Source organism: Patiria miniata, unplaced genomic scaffold (assembly GCF_015706575.1).
Source record: "Patiria miniata isolate m_02_andy unplaced genomic scaffold, ASM1570657v1 HiC_scaffold_10, whole genome shotgun sequence".
NCBI lineage: Eukaryota > Metazoa > Echinodermata > Asteroidea > Valvatida > Asterinidae > Patiria > Patiria miniata.
Window position 1 is genome coordinate 525,933 of NW_024037048.1, and position 16,263 is coordinate 542,195.

The 16,263-nt window shown below is 43.8% G+C and overlaps 1 long non-coding RNA gene across 1 annotated transcript; it reads left to right on the top strand.

Moving 5' to 3' along the window:
* Window positions 1–483: 483 nt before the first annotated feature.
* On the top strand, window positions 484–16,263 carry LOC119734758. The gene is made up of 3 exons (XR_005272114.1): window positions 484–853; window positions 9,414–9,483; window positions 15,849–16,263. It is a non-coding gene; the product is annotated as an uncharacterized LOC119734758 (long non-coding RNA).

A 16,263-nucleotide genomic window follows, 5' to 3' on the forward strand; every position in this document is an offset into this window, starting at 1 on the left:
AAACCGGAAGTTAGGTGTTATTAATACAAACAATTATATTTCCCATAATTTCATACGTTATTTTAACTTAACAATGAAAAATTATCCTCTCCGAACTTTATCAGTATTCACTAACCGTTTTTGACTGATGACTTCATCAAACCAGAAATAACTTTTTTGTGCACATAGAATGTTTACTGAAGTTTATCACACCGTTAAAGATACTTTTTTGAAACATTGATTGTACTTGAAGGGATTGAATTTCGTGATCCTTTTTTCTACATAAACATATATTCCTAACTAAACTGGGCAGTGTATAATGAAAATGCTGTCCGCCCGACCACTCTGCGTTTGTAACTCAACAAACGCGAAACTCTAGTTACTGATTAATTTTGTTCCAAGAACAAACAGGTCCTTATACTGTACTATTCTTATAAAATCATAATTATTTTTGAGCAACAAGCTGACAAATTGCTAATGTAAAAAAAAATCAACTCTCCGATTTGCGACTTTCATAAATTGTCATTCTGGACGGATCCGTTAATTTTGTAAAGGGGTTCTTCACCCTCTCTTTGGGGATTTCATCATTTTTTGGTGTAAATTCTTTACGAAAAAAAGTATTGCGATGATTATGGACTTACTCCGAACAAGGGAAAGGTTTGAGACTCCATAAAAAGTATTATTTGTAATTTTGACACAGTGAAAATACTGGTAAATTGTGCCGAGGAAAGCACACCCTTTACCGCAAGTGGTGTGGTCCAAACATACTTTGTCACACTGGAAGTGATCAACACTCGGCGCCGCAAGACCAAGGACATTGGCTGAGCTGGATGAATTACATGCGAAGAGCATGCTTTCATTGGGAGAATCGCAGGTGCATACGAATTTTTCAAAGCGTATCGGCCAGATATCCAATTGAATTCCTGGCTAGAACACTGCAGATAATGAAGATGAGGGTCATTCCGTGTCAAATCACCCAAAATTTAAAAAAATTTAAACCCCACCCCTTCAAATTGGTTCATATGTAGTTTATTGGGTAAGTTGGGCTGAAAAAGCTACCGCCCGCCATTGTTTGGCAAGTTTGGTCAAAATGGGCGTGGCTGCCAATTTTCAAATGACCATATCTCCATAACCTGTGGGCCAAATTTGTTAATCTTGGTTTCTTTTGAAAGATAACATCATAAGGAATCCAAATTTACCATTACTGTTCATGTCAGGGTTATTTGAAGTATGATGACCTTTTGACCTTTACTTTGAACTTGAATTTGACCTTGTGGATCACGTGACCTTGAGACGAACTTGGATGAAAATTAAACCCCACCATGTTTTCTACAAAATATCCAAAAATTGGGGGTATTGTGACGGGGCACGAAGTGTATATGCTAAATTCCATGCAACCACTGTCTGTAGAATGACTGTATTACATCGAGTCACCCACACTTTGCATATTTGCAGATCCTGATCGCTAATTGGTCAGTTGGACTTAGGCACTATTGTATGGCAGAGTGAATTTGTATTGGGGGCTATAGGCTACCGGGTGAACTCAGGGGTATAAAAGCAGCTGCACGACAGGATTTTAGGCAGATGATTCAAAGATGATTCAAGTGATAACTTAATGATTGGAACAAGTAATTGGGGTTTAAGTAATACTAGACAAATAAGGATGATGATGAGGATTGATTAAAGGCATGACCATTGTTTGTGATCTTCTGCCTCTGATTCCACTCATTCCACTGGCTCAAATTATTGCTAATTAGACTTAAAATCACCGAATGTCAGGGCCAAAGTCCCAGGGTAGATAAAAGGGCCTGAGAGGATTACAAATCTCAGGGATTCCCCCTCCCTACTCCCCTTCCGCAATCCCATTCCACAAACCCCTTCCACCTTCCATCGGCGGTATTCCACTGAGGATAACTTGTGCTGTGGCCCACCGCTGCGGGGACTGGACACCATCAAGGCGGCACGCTACCTATCAAACCAGCTTGACGAAGGAGAGCTGGCACGACAACGTCACATTAGTGGCAGCGGTGGGATCCACCAAGAAGGACTACAGTGGAAGCACGGGGAGTGATCTACTAGGGAATAACAAGGAAAGCGGGATCACTCAGGATGGAGCGAAGAGACGAGCCAGGACTCGTCATTCCAACGAGTCTTCGTGTGCAAGAAGTGGACTCGGGAGTGGAATTATGATACCGGGGAAGCGATACTTCACCTCAAGTGGCATCTGGGTACAACGTGCCAGTTAATAAGAGCGTTGGGTATCAGCCCATCATAGCACCGCCTCAGCAACAGGCCTATCCAGTTACAACCATGGCGCACGTTGAAGTAGCGTCAAGAAGGTTCACTGGAATGATGGGAACTGTTCCGTAGGGGTGGAGGGATCAAGCTGCAAGCAGTGTGGAGAAAAGGTAGGAAGCAGCCCAGCATGGTTGGATGGGCAACGCCGGAGGGTCAAGTGCAGCTGCATGGATGCAGAGTCCACTGCAGGCATCTACTCCAATCAATCCATTTGGGCAGAGGACGAGAGCCACAATAGGCCGCAGGCAACCAGCAACGATCGGAAGAATCAGGGACTGGAACCCGGAGGGAGCAAGACACAAGGAACTCCCAACGAGTGGATTGGAAGTTGGAGCTGTGTCTGCACCAGGAACTGCTGCCGTTGGGGCATATGTGCCACTGGTTTTCAGCACAATGACGGCAGGGATGAGGACTTCGCCGGGGTTTGCAGCAACGGTAATGCAACCTGCTGGCGGAACACAAGTCTTCACGGCCCCTTTCTGGCGACCTGTCCTGGGCCGGAGCTTGAGGGCCAGGGCAGGTGGAAAGCATGTACAGGCCGATTTCAAGTGAGCGGGCAGGCACGTGGCACCAGGTTTCAGCTGCAAAGGATGCGTCGAGCCAACAACAGCCTCCAGAAAGGTCTTCCCCAACAAAGGTGGAGCAAGGGTTGGCGGGATCGACGATCCAGAGTAGAAAACCTAGGCCCACGGTGGAACAAGAAGGGAAAGCAAGTGCGAATGAGGAAAACACCCATCACCGAGCACAACAGAAGCCGAGTTTTGTCCCGGATCGATTCTCGGGGGACATCCTTTGGCGGGATTATAAGGCACACTTCGAGTCTTGCGCCACGATCAATGCGTGGACAACTGAGGAGAAGGCGTACTTCTTAGCAGCTAGCTTGAAGGGACAAGCCCAACAGGTGCTGGGAGATGGAAATCAGGGCGAGCAGCTGAGTTACAAAGAACTGACTACAAGGTTGCATCGGCGATTTGGACCTGGAGAACAGGCCGAGAGATTCTTGTCGGAATTAAGGAGCAGAACTAGGGGAGTGAATGAAAGCCTTCAAGCACTCGGCCAGGGTATCCGCCGGCTGACGGAACTGGCTTACCCAGAGATTCCCAGAGATTCCCGAGAAAGACTGGCCAAGGGGCATTTCATGGATGCCATCCAAGATGCTGAAGTGCGGGTGGGAATTTTCAGGGCTCATCGAAGAGCTTAGATGACGCAATACGGGCTGCGCTTGAAACAGAGTCCTTCCTTAATCTGAGAGACAGCGACAGCGGAACCATGGTGGCCGGCAGGAGCGCAACATGAGGGCTACTCGCCAGGTAGAGACTGCGTCCAGGGAGGAATTCAACCGGCAGACCCAGGCCATGTCAGAACAGCTGAATATATTGCAGACGATGGTGACTGGTCTGGCCAAGGCAATGCAGGTTCAGACCTCATCCCCACAGAAAGACGAGAGTGGAACAAGCAATGTAGGAAATAAGAAAGAGGGGAGAGAAAGGAGCTTGTTTGAGAATGACACATGCTACAACTGTGGGGGCCTGGGACATTTCAGACGGAATTGACCCTCGAAGAAGCAGAGCCGAGCTTCGGGAAACGCCAGCGGGCCAACCAAGCGGGTCATGGGAAGGTCGTCACCCCAGACCCAAATCCAGCCAACGTCACCTTGAAGACGAGTTAAGAGGGAATTCCCCACCAGTAAACAATCGAGTTCATGCCCACAGTGTCTACGTCCAAGGGAACATCGGCAGATACCCCATCAAGTGCATGATAGACACTGGGTCAACAGAAACCATTATTTCCACAGAAGAGTTTGACAAGATGAGGCCAGAAAGCAAACCACATTTGCTACCAATGGCAGAGGTCATCCGTCAGGTTGATGGTACGCCGCTACCAGTGCAAGGGAGCGCATACATGGATGTGCAAATTGGGGGCAATTGTACCAAGGTAGAAGTCATCGTCGGCTCGATAGCCAACCAAGGCATTCTCGGGATGAATTACCTACTCACCACGGGAAGCAAGTTGGATCTGGACCGGATGGAACTTCGCATCGGCGAGCACACCATTCCATGCAAGGAAACATCTTCGTGTTCTTTTTGCTGTTGTGTGCTGGTGGAAGAGACAGTCCACATTCCACCGGGACACGAGTCCATATTACTGGGGGTGTTGAAACAGCAGAGAAAGCTGACTGGCTGGGGTATCATCGAGCCAAGCGGCAGAACAAGTGTCGGAGAAAAGGGGCTGGTGACAGCGAGGACACTGGTGAATGCGGGAGCAAGGCGCTTCCCGGTGAGAGTGTTCAACCCCGGCACAAGTACAGTTACCATTTACAAAGGGAGTACTACGGGAACTTTGACGTCAGTTGACGATGCGGACATCGGCATGGATGAAGTTGGCGGATCTGTAGCTGTATTGTAGCCACAAGAGGATAAAGACATCCGGTTACCAGAGCATCTAGCTAAGCTATACGAGCCGAGTATTAAAAATGTGCCCGAGGGTCACCATTGGAGGGTTAAGAAACTCCTGTGGGATTTTCAAGATATATTCTCCAAGGGAGACGACGATCTGGGTAGAACAGAATAAGTGAAGCACAAGATTGAAATAGGTGCTGCAAAACCGATCCGGCAACGACCAAGAAGACTCCCAATTTGGCAGAGAGCTGAGGCCGAAGAGCAGGTGCAACAACTGTTGGAGAGGGGCACAATAGAGCCGTCAAATAGCCCTTGGGCATCTCCAGTAGTTCTGGTGCGGAAGAAGGATGGGTCGACCAGATTCTGTGTTGACTATAGAGCCTTAAACGACTGCACACTGAAGGATGCCTACCCTGTTCCAAGGGTGGATGACAGCTTGGATTCCCTGGCAGGGGCAGAATGGTTTTCAACGCTTGACTTTGCTAGCAGGTACTGGCAGGTGATGCTCGACGAAGACGCTAAGGCTAAGTCAGCGTTTGTGATGAGGTCGGGGCTTTACCAATGGAATGTAATGCCGTTCGGCCTTTGCAACGCGCCAGCCACTTTCGAACGGCTAATGGAAAGGGTCTTTGCTGGGTTGCAGTGGGAGATTCTGCTCCTGTACTTAGACGACATCGTCGTCCATGCCAAGACGGTGGAAGAGGAGGTAAACAGGCTGGAAGAAGTGTTTCAGAGGCTTCGCAAAGCTGGTTTGAAGCTGAAGCCAAAGAAGTGGTGCCTTTTCCACCAGGAGGTGGCCTATCTGGGTCACGTCATATCGAAGGAAGGAGTGTCCACTGATCCAGAGAAAGTTCGGGTTGTGAGAGAGTGGCCTACCTTGCAGTCAGTTAAGGATGTTAGAAGTTTCTTGGGGCTTGCTTCGTACTATCGGCGGTACATTAAAGGGTTCGCCCATGTGGCAAAGCCACTCCACAAGATTACTGAGAAGAACCGGGCATTCAACTGGATGGAGGAATGTGACAAAGCCTTCTGACAAAGACACTGAAAGAACTGCTGACGACATCGCCAATCCTAGCATACCCAACGATGGAGGGAGAGTTCATTTTAGACACGGATGCGAGCAACATTGGCATTGGGGCTGTTCTCTCCCAGCGACAAGGTGATAGCCTGGAAAAGGTGATGGCTTATGCAAGTTACACTCTTACCAAGCCGGAACGAAACTACTGCGTGACGAGACGAGAATTACTTGCCGTAGTGGTATACGTAAGGCACTTCAAGCAGTACTTGTACGGGCGCAAATTTACTGTCCGGACCGACCATAGGGCATTGCGATGGTTGACCAATTTCCGCAACCCGGAGGGACAATTAGCGAGATGGCTAGAGATCCTGAGCGAATTTGACTTCACCATCGAGCAGAGTCCACCAAAATGCAGATGCAATGTCGCGCAAGCCGTGCAAGCAATGTGGCCAGGACGAGGAACAGAAGACAGAGGAACAGAAGGCAGAGGAAACAAGTGATACATCCAGTGAAGAGGAAGAAAGAAGTGAATTACCAGAGGAGCTGACAGTGAAGAAAATAATCAGAGGGGTAGAAGAAAGGGTTGCCAGAACACTTGCCCTGAATCCCTAGTGGATGCTGCAGGAGATGAGGGACGGTCAGATGGCAGATCCTTCCATAACATTGATAATGCAGGCAGTCGAGACTGGAGAACGACCAACATGGGAAGCGATCTCAGCAGAGCAAACCGCCGTAAAAACATACTGGGCGCAATGGCAGCAACTAAAAGTGCGGAGTGGTGTACTGTCTCGATGATGGGAGTCAGAGGACGGGAAGCTTGGCAGATGGCAAGTAGTGTTACCAACCAGTTTTAGAGATGACGTACTTAAAGAACTACACGACAGTAACACAGCAAGGCACCAGGGGGTCTACAAGACATTGCAAAAGGTGCACCGACATTATTACTGGTCAGGCATGTCCGCTGATGTGCCGTCAAAAGTAAGGCAATGCACGATCTGTGCCCAGAGGAAATCTCCCGGCAAGAAGGCAAGGGCTCCACTGAAGCAATACATCGTGGGAGAGCCCATGGAGAGGATCGCCATGGATTTGATGGGGCCCATCCCAAGAAGTAAGCGAGGGAACGCCTATGTTCTTGTTATTGGTGATCCGTTCACCAAATGGATAGAGGCCTATGCGCTCCCCAACCAACAGACATCGACAATAGCCCGGACGGTGGTGTATGGATGCCCCAAAGAGCTCCACAGTGACCAAGGGACCAACTTCCAGTCAGCGGTGTTTAGAGAAATATGCAAGCTGTTAGGGATTGACCAGACCCGCACGTGCCCATGGAACCCCAAATCAGACGGGTTCATTGAAAGGTTCAACAAGAGTTTGGTGGATTTAGTAAGTGTCATACTGAGGCCCGATCAGCAAGACTGGGATGAGCAACTTCCCTATGCAATGATGGCATATCGCAGTACAGCGCAAGACAGCACTTCAGAGTCCCCTTACTTCATGGGACGGGAGATTGCACTGCCTCTAGATGCACTGACAGAGTTACCAACTGCGGAAGAGGATCCTTTAAGTACGGACTATGTGCAGGACCTTCGACAAAAAATGCGTCAAGCACACAAGGTGGCGAGGAAGAACATCAAGGCAAGCCATCAGCGGCAGAAACGTAACTATGACAGGCGTGTTGCGAGGAAGAGCATTGAAAGCAGCAAGTTTGTATGGTTGCACAATTCGGCAAAGAAAAAGGGTCTCTCCCGAAGCTGCAATTCAAGTGGAAGGGTCCATACCTGGTCACAGAGAAGCTATCTGATGTAACCTTTCGTATTCAAGAGAGACCACGGACGAAACCTAAAGTGGTGCACTATGACAAGTTAAAACTGTACACTGGACCTACACTAGAAGACTGGAGAATTAAGTCAAAAGCAGGCCAGAAGAGACAGATGGAGGAGCAGAAAGGGGAGCCGCACGAATCGGCAACGGCAGAGGCGGACAAAACGGAACAAGCTGGACGCCGAGAAAATGGAGACATCAGTCAGAAAAACATCACTCAAGAAAACCCAGTGGAGGTGGAAAATGGATCTGAAGAAACAAGTCTGTCAGAAAATAATGAGGTGAGCGGAGACCACCACCAGGAGACGGAAAACCCCACGGATGAGGCAGGAAAAATGGCTCAAAGTTCCCCGAAAAAAACAGCGAAGATATCCTGTAAGGGATCGCAGACGTCCAATCCGACTGGAGGACTATGTGTAAATTCCGCCCTATAAGGGTGGCTGTGGAATTAATTGGAACCAAGTTGTGGATATAGCGCCCTCATGAGTTTCCCCCAATTTTTGGATTTTTTGTAGAAAACATGTTAGGGTATAATTTTCATCAAAGTTTGTTTCAAGGTCACGTGATCCACAAGGTCAAATTCAAGTTAAAAGTAATGTCAAAAGGTCATCATACTTCAAATAACCCCGACATGAAATCTAATGGTAAATTTGGATTCCTTATGATGTTATCTTTCCAAAGAAACCAAGATTAACAAATTTGGTTTACAGATTATGGAGATGTGGTCTTTTGAAAAGACCACATCTCCATGCCACCAAAGCATTAGCATTCCTAGTGCTGTCAACAAAACTTGCCGAACTCTTCCGAACCGACATTTGGGTTCGGTTCGGGATCGGTTCGAAAGGCCAAGTTCGGCTAGTTTTTGTTCAGTTTGGCGGTTCTGCTGCAACAATAGGCCAATCACAGTGCTCCTCGATTGGTAAGGCGCCCAATGTGAGCGCACGAAGATTTTGACTGTTTTCCCATTTTGAAGTCCGAAGGATGATGGGGTCAGGGAACCAGACTAACTGTGATTGGTCTGCCTGAAGTCAGTTGCAAGCAAAATTCATCAATGTGCAATTTCTTCTTGTTGAGTACGGAACGTGGATTTTTTTTGGCTGTTTTGGCAACTGGCCGAAACAGCCTTTGTTTTCCTTGAGATTTTTTTTTGGCTGTTTCGGCAACCGGCCGAAACAGCCTTTGTTTTCATTAAGATTTTTATTGCTTTTCTGCTTGAAAGTGGAAAAGCATTGTTTTTGTTCTGATTTTTACCCCTCAGCCGAGAGGCTCGAGGGATATGGTCATCACCTACGGCTCCCTTACCAGGGACCACTTGTGGGGTACCTGTCCTATGTTTGAGGTACCTCACAAATAAAATATTAGAAAAAAGGGTACCCCGCAACAAAATCTTTAGAAATAGGGACAATAGGACAACAATGGAGGTACCCCGGAAGTCCATCTGGCAGGGATGTCCGAGCAGCTTGGTTTCCAGATGATAACTTGAGTTGGAAATATTGTTTGGGATTGTCACGTTGGTAGAGGGTTGCCCGCAGGAGTAGGCAAGTTGGGATTGGTTTTGAGATCAAAGGTCAAGGTCACCGTGGTGAGTTAAAGGTTAATGGTTTCCGGATGATAACTTGAGTTAGAAATTAGATTTTGGTGTCTAACTTTGGTAGGGGGTTGCCCTTTGGTACAGGCAAGTTAGGATTGGTTTTGGGGTCAAAAGTTCAAAAGTCAAGATCACCATGTTGAGTTAAAGGTTAATGGTTTCCGGATGATAATTTCACTCTGGCTGAGGGTTTTCAACAGCAACACTTATTTATTGGAATACCCTGTATATTACTAGAATAACAACTACATTTTTCATGCTTGGTATTTCAACTAGCCCCTTTACAGGTATTTCACAATTTGTCTTTCAGATTCAAGTTGTGCAACGTGAGAATGAAGAGGGTCACAGTCTTTAGAAATGGCTGCAATCAAAATGGCAAGGTATGTATTTATTGTATTATACTCTAAAAAAAACTCATGTTTTTGTTGAAGTTGCATTTACCGTTCTCTTCGCCAAATTCTTTTTTAAATTTTATTATTAAACCTTTTTCTTCCCAACTGCATCAATATCCATTCCCGTATTTGGGGGGATTTTGATAAGCAAGCCATGAATACAAAGTCCATCAAAATCCATCAATATCACTGGTGGATTTGTGGTGGACTTGAGCAGAATTGGTCATTAATCATTATGTGAAGCAGTGTCAGATTATGACAGACTTGGTACTGTTCTTAATAAAACTCAGTAGAGAGTTAGGGTTGATAAATTTTCAACTTTTTTGTTTATTTAAACGAGAAAACATCCCTTTTTTACCCCTCAGCTGAGAGGCTCGAGGGGTATTGTCATCGCCTATGGCGTCCGTCCGGACATACCGGTATGCCCATCCTGGCAGCTTATTTTCCGGATGATAACTTGAGTAAGAAATGTTGTTTGTGATTGTAACTTCGGTAGGGGATTTCCCTTGGGAGTAGGCAAGTTGGGATGGTTTTTAGGTCAAAAGGTAAAAGGTCAAGGTCACCGTGGTGAGTTAAAGGTAAATGGTTTCCGGATGATAACTTGAGTTAGAAATGAAATTTTGGTGTCTAACTTCAGTGGGGGCTGCCAATTGGTACAGGTATGTTAGGATTGGTTCTGGGGTCAAAAGTCAAAGGTCAAGGTCACCGTGCTGAGTTAAAGGTAAATTGTTTCCGGATGATAACTTGAGTTAGAAATAGAATTTTTGGGTCTAGCTTAGGTAGGGGGTTGCCCTTGGGTACGGGCAAGCTGGGATTGGTTTGGGGGTCAAAAGGTCAAAGGTGAAGGTCACCATGCTGAGTTAAAGGTAAACTGCTTCCGGATGAAAACTTGAGTTAGAAATAGAATTATGGTGTCTAACTAAGGTAGGGGACTGCCCTTGGGTACAGGCAAGTTGGGATTGGTTTTGGGGACTAAAAGACAAGGACAAGGTCACCATGGTGAGCTAAAGGTACGTGAATGGTTTCCAGATGATAACTTGAGTTAGAAATGAAATTTTGGTGTCTAACTTCAGTGGGGGCTGCCAATTGGTACAGGTATGTTGGGATTGGCTCTGGGGTCAAAAGTCAAAGGTCAAGGTCACCATGTTGAGTTAAAGCTTAATGGTTGTCGGATGATAACTTGACTCTGGCTGAGGGGTTTCAACAGCAACGCTGTTATTTTTCCTTTTCTGGATGTCTGCATACCTCTAAAAATGAAAGGTTTGTTTTGGGCACAAGCAGATTGGCTTTGCGAGCAGACTGTCTCGCACTCCCAGTCTGTAAATTATTGATAAAGTTTGTGGTGTGGAAACCAGCCAACCTCACAAGAACATTAATTATTCACTAGGAGCAAATAATTAGAAACTGTAAAGTAATAATTAAATCACTGAGTATTGGCTGATTTTCGTTTTGATCGATGTCTTATTAAAAGGTGAATAGCTTTTGTAACATTTGCTAGAAAAATAGCAATTTAAAAAATGAATCAATTTTTTTTGGGGGGGGGGGGGGGACTTAAAAATAGCATGCGGAATGCCTCTTTAAGGCCAAGTAGTAAATAAAAGCAATAATATAGACAAGCTCCTTAAATTGCTTAGACCAGCCCACTTAATCTGCCCCATACCAGTACCTCAGGTGACATTTTAAAAGATCACTCTCTCTATAATTTGTTAGTTCTAATAGTGCAATATCTTTTTCGTCTGGTTGTCGGTTTTCGCATTTTGGTTTACCCGTAGGAAATACAATCTTTGGTGGATGCGCATTGTCACAGAGTGACTATATTTAAATCAAATGAATTTACTCTTTATTGGTGGTAGAAACAAGATTTATTTTTATGTGGCCTGAATCTAGTACATTGGAACTTGTAATGTGTTTTATGTAGAGGGTAACGCAATGTATTTTTTATTGAGGCGCTCATACCCAACATTCCGGGGATAGGTGAGCTAGCCAAACCATGTTTTGTTGAGCCTGTGATGTTTAAATAATTAAGCCACACCTACATGTAGTTTTTCATTGGCCAATGGGGCTTACGGAACACTAAATGTGAATTTCAAATAGGCAAGGAGAAGCCTGAGTGGACAGACTAAACTTATCATGTTAATTTATGCATAGGACTAATTTTATTTTGGGTATACAAGCGAGGCAAATGTAAGAGAAAGGACTTGCTAAGAGAAATTCCAAGTAGAGGGCAGTGGCCGGATTTGAAGATAGTGGTTGTTATTGAGACATAAAAGCCAAAGGAGATAGGGCATAGCCAGCCTGCGGCAGAGCTAATGAGAGCTCATTTGAGTTTGAACTAATGAGAGTTCACAGACCAGAAAATTCAGTCAGTTAGAGCTGTGAGAGTTGCAATATATTTTACTGGAGACAACTAAACTTGTGAAGCAGTGTATGCCTTTAAATTTCAGTCTGTCGTCTTTTGTGTAAATCCCAGGTTTTTCTGTGTGGATTTTATATTCAGGATTATTTATCCTTGTACAACCCCAAGGCTGCTCTCAAACTCCATCTTAAACACTCGTTATCTTCATTTTGTACGTTTATCATCACCTTTTTTAATCTGAGATGTTCTGGTAAGTTTATGTACATGTCAGAACTACATGTACCTCTCGCGGGGTTAAACTTGTTGATGTAAAACTCGATTATCTCGTCTAAAACCCAACCTGATCCTTGATTCGTATACCTTTCATCCTGTTTAAATAGCTCATCGATGGCTTCTTTCAAATTCAAATAAAATTTGTTTTATTTGACTTTGATTTAAAACAACCCTCTGCTTGCTACAATGAATAACTTCAATAGTGTCGATTATATCGTTGGGTTTGATTTTATGGTACCTTATTTTTAGTACTAATTCTACTTTTAAACCTCTGAGCTCTCCCAATTCTGACTTGATTTTATTTACTAAAACTTGACTAAATCATTGTTAACTAGAGATTCGCGTTGGTTTTACGAATGCAGAGTGGTCGGGTAGACAACTATTTTATGAAACACTGTCCAGTTAAGTTATGAATATTTTTATATAAGAACAAAGGATCACGAAATTAAATCCTTTCAAGGACAGTCAATTATTTTGTTAAAAAAATGCATCTTCAACAGTGTGATAAATTTCAGTAAACATTTTATGTACACATACAAGTTATTTCTGGCTTGATAACTTCATTAGTCAAAAACAGGAAGTGAATACTAATATATTTCGGAGTGGTTGTTCATTGTGAAGTTAAATAACGTATGAAAATTTGGAAAATATATGTGCATGTATTCATAACACTGAACTTCAAAATATGTGCATGTATTCATAAAACAGAACTTCGGGTTTGATGACATCACAGTATTTAAAAGCAAAAGCTAAACATTGTAATTTTGGGCTCAGATACACGACATGGATCAAATGATAGAATTAAATTTAAAATATGATCGTTGGCAAAATCTCATAAAGGTAACTTCCGTTCTGATGACGTCATGAATTTGAAACCTTGCCAAGTTATCTGTGGTGGATCAAAGAATATCAAGGGGCGATTTGGTAAAATTTGAACCTATGGTTTTAAAATTAAAGAAAAGAAACACCATTTTATGTGCTGCTAGGGGGTGCCCTTTCGGATGATGACGTCATCACACTGTTTTTTGTATCTGGCATTCCTCACTAAACACCCTCATAATATACGTCTTTAGTAAAATGCTTCCGCTTTTGAGTTATATTCAGTTTTTATTGCACTTCCGGAAACACAGGAAGTAAAGGTCAAGCGGTTTTGTGTCTGGGAACACGAAATGTTTCCCACGGCATAGTCTACAACCTCATGAAAAAAACGAACATGATACTCTATTTATTTCAAAAGATATAACACAAACTATTTTGTCAAAATTTGCCCTTAAATCGCTTGTAATTTGATACCTGATAACGTCATGATGACGTAACAAAATTTATAACATCTTCGTAACATGGTACAAGTTCACACAAGGTTTTGTGATCATACCGTAAACCGCTCGGAAGAAATTTTGCTTTGTTTTGATTTCAGGCTAACGTCTTCATTTTGAATTCATCTAACTTTGACCTTCCGACCTGGAACTGTACTAGTATTATGAGGTTCCCTGGTTCTACCCGGTTCTAATACGAGAACCGGAACCGCGAGTCCAATTTTTTTGAAAACCAGGTACCCGTTATCCTCGGTTTCAGCTCCAAAAGAATCGGTTCCCGATTAAATAACCCATTCTGTGCACAAAACCCAGAGCCGAGAATTGGCTTCATGTGTAGGAATTCAACACTAGGACATCATTCAATCTTGCTAGTCAAAACAACGGCGAAGAAAAACCACAGACTCCAAACACTTTCGTGGAGATCGGAGACAAATCACCCTACTATGTTTGCGGTCGGGCCACGAGGCGTGCATGCATGCATGCAGTGCATTGAACCCAATAGAATCGGTTCTGATGGCCCCGGCTCCGATGAGTGCCGCAGGAATCGGCTCTACGCACGGACCCGTACTCGTGTACTGGTGCACCAATGGGTACAACACAGTTTTGAGATTTGGATTTGCGAGCTGTGGGCCAGGTTACGTAAAAAATCCCGGGCTCCATACGAGTCTTGAATCTACCGTTGCATGAAAATGAATTATTTTTATGCTTCATTTCTAAAACTTCTCTCTGATATCGGCGCACATGGTAAAAAATAGGCTGCTATACCTGCTAGATAATAAAGCGAACCACCCATGACTCGTTCGAATCAGCCGGGGTAAATTTGTACACAGGGCCGGCCGGCTCCGTCGGAGCCGATTCCAGCACTCGACCAGTTCCGTGTTCATTGAAAGCAAGGTACCAGTAGCGTGTCCGTGTGCTTGTGCTGTTCAGTGAATCGTTTATTCTCGACAGCATGACGGTTTCGCCACGGTAAATAAAATCATGGGAAAGGAACAGAAAATAAAGTAATAAATCTTGCAGTTTCACAGGAAAAAGACACTGTTTGAAAACAAATACGTAGTAGAATAACATGTACAGTGTACGGTATTGTACGTCGAAATCCACAAAGCATGGCCTCACAAGGTGTCACAGTTATTCTTTGATTTCTAGAGCTTATGTTTTTCATTGAATTTTCCGGGAGCCCATTCTGACTTGGAACTGGCTCTTTTTTGGGAACCGTAACTGGCTCCAGGAAGATTCAACCGCTCAAGCCTAATTCGTATGGATAAACTCTGTTTGTAACAACAGGTCCACATTGTTTTTGTAATGTTCTCTAAATAACAAAAAATATAGAAATGAGCCTTAAATAAGTTTTCTTCCAAACGGTTGACAGGTGTTAATAAAACCTAGTATGAACATGAAAAATTTTGTGACATCAGCATGATGTCATCAGATATCAAACTACAAGCTATTTAAGAGTAAGAGTCATTGGGGGGATATACACATCAAAAGAATTATTTGAACAATTCAATTAGACGTTAGGGCAGCACTTAATAGATGCACATTTAAGTCCAGACTTCCTGTCTTAGCTAATAAACAAATGGTGGGTTTGGTGTAGTGGAATGTTGGAATGTGGTTTCCACAGTTTCTCTTGCCAAGATAGAAAAGAAATTCTGGTCTGCTTGTGTCAAATAAAGGATGCATAAGTTTGATGTGTCCACCATTGGTCTCTTGAGGATGAAATACACACACATGGGAGTCCACTGCCTAATACCTGAGTTTCTTTATTCCCACATTTATTGTGTTGCCTAAACAAAGTTTTTGGAGACACTTACCAGTCCTAACTGCTGTATGTCCGTATGGCTGCAGACCAGTACTGACCAGGACAACTTGTGGGGCACTGGTACATAGGGAACGGTACAACACAAGTGAAATCTTTAGAAAAAGATAAAAAAAGGACAACAATGCTTCTACCCCACAAGTCCCCACATGTCCACATGACCGTAGACCCGTATGTTAAAGTTTCGGTTCAGATGTTAGGAAAAAATTTATAAGTTTTACATGTTTTTATCAATTTTGATTTGGAGTTCATTGTTCTGATGTGATTAATATTTCATTGTCCACAGAATTTGATGGATTTTAACATCATTTAGATGGAGTGATCCTTGGGTGGGAGATTCATCACAACTCTTCCCAAAATGGAGGTCCAAGGTCATGTAGGGGTCATTTGAGGTCATTTTAAAATGCTCAAAAGTACTTTTTTAAGAACACAAAACGACAGGGATCGACTGCAGAAAAAGGCAATCTGTGGATTACTTGTATTATACCTGTATTTATACCTTTGCTTATGAAAATGTAAAAATACCAGTACCAATATTAGACCTCCATTACCAATATTAGTCCTTGACTTGACTCAAATGTTGATGTAGGTAATATGTTGTGAAGACTCTATGGAACGGGTGAAAGATGCTGCAAGTTCTGCTCTGGATGTTGATGCTACTACAGTTTACACTTCAACAGGAGGACAAATATCAGATACTGCATTAATCAGGTAGGGCCTACTGAGAAAGTATGTAGCAGCAATAGACAATGTGAACGTTTGTTACAAACTAAATAAGTAACTGTCTATCTATCTAACTAACTAACAGAGAGTCATGATGATTTGTTGAGCTTCACTATCGACAGCTAAAAACACTGTAAAGAAATATATGACTTGAAGCTTTTGCTGGATGCTGGAGGCTTTATGGATGTGCGTGTGCAATTGGGTGTGACTGCTGGATGTAGGATATGCACTGGGGTGTGTTGGATGTTATACAAATATTGAGTGGCTCAGAGTGAAATGGG